The following is a 4400-nucleotide window of genomic DNA, read 5'->3' as shown; positions in this document are numbered from 1 at the left end:
AGAGTTTCTCTGAGACAAAAATATTACAGTTTGTACGCCGTTCTCTGCTTACACACAATTATAAATGTTATAAACATCGTTACTTTAATCTAATGCTATTTCAAGTGCATATGTTGATTTGATTTAATCCTAGTTAGCTTCCACACAAATCCGTAAAAGTTTTGTCTGATGATTTCTCTATTGGAACCATTTGCTCAAAATGTTCGCGAATGTTCGTCACCAAGGTCAGCTTATTGGTAGTCTTAGAAGAGCCTGGCATGAGTTCGTCTTGATCAATCATCTGAAGAAGACTAAAGAGCTGGATCATGGTGATGAACACTCTCCTATCATTTCCATCAACTAAGTCTCTCTGAATCAACACGACCAACCAATCCTAATTTACTATAAATAGAGGAATCAAAAGTAAAGTTCAAAATCTCGCAATAAACTTGATGAAGGGCAAAAGCAAATCCAGACGAAACTGCTTCGTCGTTTTGTCTGCTAGAAGTAACATTAAAATGATCTCGAAACACAGAGTATCAAAGTATCATTATGTACACATTAGTCGGAGTGATGTCCTCATCTTGGTTCTTGCTTTTCACTACGTTTGATGTGTATGCTCTAGCCTTCTTCGGGTGTCTTGTGATTCACCTTAGTGCCTTGCTCGAGATTGAACTCTGAACCGGCTCCTTACAGATTGGATAATACAATTCTCTATTTCTGAGATGAGGAATTTATATTATGTGCACTGTTTACATTAGCTGGAGTGGTGAAGTATAGTACTGTACAGACTACCATCTTCAAAAAAGGAAACAATGTATAATGTAATCACACAGTATTTAGAACAAAGTTTAAAGGGATGGCCACGGTTAAAGTCTAACATTGCTCAATAAGGACTAGTCTGGGGTTAAACTTCATCAACTCGTACATATATTTCGAACAATCGAGTTGCATTCATTTGTCGACTGCTTTCAGAGTCAATTTAACTGGTTGGCTTAATCTGTCACCAGATTAAGTAGAAACCTATGTGGTCTTCACATAATTCGCTCGCTGAAACAATGTAATTACAATAAGACAAGTCTGTCTTAGTGCAGCCTGGCGTAAACAGACTTATTCACACATGCATGTTCTCTCTGTGTATGCGTAAGGGATTAAGTACGATGCTCATATAATATAAATGTACTTAACATAATGAATATAGATTTAATAAATATATTCTTGCTTTGCTGCTCTTAGATTCAAGAGCACCAAGGGTGTTAAAGTATCTGTCGTTAGAGAGAAGGTGATATCTCACCGGCGTTGACCCTCAACTAACATATACGTTATGGCTACAAAGGATATATTCCTTACTTGGAGCATTCTGAGGAAGCATTTAGATGACATTTTTTTAAATAACATGATTTATGGTAAGAGAGAGATCACTTGGGAATAAACTTAAAGGAGTTCAGTCTCTTGTAGTGAAATTAAATTCAGTCCTCTGATATTAAATAACAATGTTTCAATTCCAGGATAAAGCAATAATAATTGGACAATAAAAAGTTGAAAGATATGGAAACGGTTGGAAAAGTTACAAGTAGAAGTAAAATAAAGAAAAACGCATATTAAAGAATTCTGCATCCATTTCATTGCTGCTCAAACCCGCTTGAATACAATATCAAATTCAAGAAACTGTGTCCAGTTACTTAATATGAACTTCTCAGTATGTTTACATTTACCGAATGTTTCTGATTTAGCATTTAAATAGGTTTTCGAATATGTGTTTCTTTTCCTTACTTCTTTTTTTTTTTTTACTTTTTTCTATCCTTCCTTTATCTTTCAATTTTCTTTCATTCTTATTTTCACTCAAATTTTCCTTTTCTTTTATTAACTCGGTATTTGCGTGAAACCAGACGAGACGAATTTTTTAAAAAAAGCAGTTACAAATCTAAAAAGCCTGCAGAAATTTCCAACTGTCGGCACGAAACAGGAAAATACAGCACAATACAGCTCTACGACATCATGTGTTCAAATCACGAATAAATATTAATGATTACGTATGCATAAGATCGCAAATCAATAAATGAGGTCTTCTCTGATTAAGACGGTCTATGATCAAATACATACCAACTGTAAACATCCAATTGTTTATTAAAAAATGGTGCATCCATATTTACATTATCTCAAGTGTCCTTTACATTATATGATGGCAGAGTGTGATTTGAGAGTAATTTGGCCATACTTCAAGTGGGTCGAACGGAGACTACTTCATTGCTGTAGTAATGAGCAGTTGTTTTCTTTTTTTAATTTTAATCATCTACAACTGTGCGTATCTCTTTTCACAACAGCTGAATAGTCTCAAAATTATCCAGCAGTCCTAAAAAGTTAGCATAAAGTAAACATACGCATATTTTCGTTACATCTTTATATTCGAAATTTATTCTTTCCATTGATTTATTTCGATTAGACCAGTGCCTCTCAAAGTAGGTTGTACTGCTCCCTGAAGGGCGGGGTGTGTGGATTTTTTATATGAATACTGGTGGAGGGGAACAAAGAGCGCGGTAGGGCAAGAGATGCATCTGTGCATATTTTTTTCTTGTCTTTGTTTCCTATTTAAATATTGATCTAAAACTTTTAGGGAAATGTTATGATGGAGGAATTTCAACCATGTTTCGTGGTCTGCTACCACAACAGCTCCTTTATAGGATCCAGTTAGCTCAAGACATCATCAGGAGGAACCACATCCAGTTTCGGCCCCTACTCCTCTACCGTTTTGACGTGGCGCCCCCCCCCCCTTTCGGAGGTGTCCTCAGCTCTGGTGTTGGGTGCATGTCTTCTTTCTTCTATTCCCTGGCCTCTTCGATGCAGCATCAACGAGTGTCAGCGTCCGACTGATTGTCATGTCAAATTCCCCTTTTTATACCTGCTGCTAGGCTCCAGCAGGCTGCCACAGCAAGTTGTCATGTGACACTGTCTAAATTTCCCACTGCTAGAGTCCAGTAGGCAGCACCAGCAAGTTGTCACATGACACTGTCTAAACTTTAACTGACAATGGAGGGCGCGAAGCCACTTCAGTGTCAGCCTGTCTCACCTAGGCATGTTATGACTTTCAAGCCATATTCGGTCTTCCCGCTTCAGCCATATATAGAAGCTGGCTTTTTCGACCGCCTCCTGTATCCTCCTTATCAGTTTTCTCAGTTCCGAGTTTGAAAACGCAAATCTTCTCTTGAATAGCGCTGTCATTTTCCTTTCAATGAAGCCTCTAGCCCCCACTGCCAGATGGTAGTACTCGACAGTCCATCCCTGTTCTCTGCACTCTTCGATTAGTTTCTCGTATCTCTTCTCCTTTCGTTTCTCTGCATTGTCGATGTTTTCTTCCCATGGTACTGTCAGTTCTAGCAAGATTCCTATTCTCCGTTCTGTGTTCCATATGACTAAGTCTGGTCTTTTTGTTGTTTTTATAAGTGGAAAAATTGCTAGACTTCCCAAATCCGTGGCCAGCTCCCAGTATCCCTTCCATCTTTCGTCTATCTCATATATTTTATTTGGAGGCCTGATCTTATGTCCTTTTCCCTCCTTCTGGAAGTATATTTTCCTGCGTTTTTCCACTTTGGGGTACTCTCCTCTATTGTATCCCTCGATCTTCTCCTTGAGTGCTGCGCTTATGACGCCGAGGACTTGATTATGGCGCCATGTATACCTTTCCAGTGCTAGTCTGCAGCTTGACAGAACGTGTCTCACCGTCGCTTTCTCTCCGCATCCACATTCATCGGTTGTTTTTATGTTCCATCGGACTAAGTTCGCCGGTGAGGGTAGAACGTCGAAGGTAGACTTGATCAGGAAGGCTGTTCTTGCTTGTTCCCAAACCCAACATTCCTTCCATGTGATTCTGCGACTGACCACGTTTTCCTCCCATCTCAGGCACTGCCCCTGTTGGCTGCATTGCACCAAATGTACATTCCGCCTTTCTTCTTCCTTCTTTCTCACTTCGTGTACCACTGCCTCTTTCATCTCTTTTACACTGCTCTTGCAAAATGGCCTGAAACTGCTCGTCCCTAGGCCGGCTCTTGCTTCTTGCGTTGCTCCAACTATATCGGCATGTTTTAGTATTCCGATCGCCCTGTTTACTGCCTCTTCCGCATTCCATTTCCTCCCTGTTCGTACCTTTGGAGGGTTTTCTCGGATGCTCTGATCTTTTGAATACCTTAGCATCATTACTGTCCTCGCCTTTCCTGCTTTATATTCTTCGGTGATCGATGCTATTGGAAGTTGCAGCACGGGTTTTCCATATAGTGCAGTTGTATTGAGTGGTTTCGGCAGACCAAGCCATTTTCTGATAAACACACTGCATCTTTGTTCTATCCTTTCTACTCTACTCAAGGCTATTTCGTACATTTGCAATGGCCACATTATCCTTGGGTACAGTCCAAATTGCAGTATCCAAC

The sequence above is a fragment of the Octopus bimaculoides genome, chromosome 6 (assembly GCF_046866305.1).
Source record: "Octopus bimaculoides isolate indiv1 chromosome 6, ASM4686630v1, whole genome shotgun sequence".
Taxonomy (NCBI): Eukaryota; Metazoa; Mollusca; class Cephalopoda; order Octopoda; family Octopodidae; genus Octopus; species Octopus bimaculoides.
Note: the sequence above shows the minus strand (reverse complement) of the source record.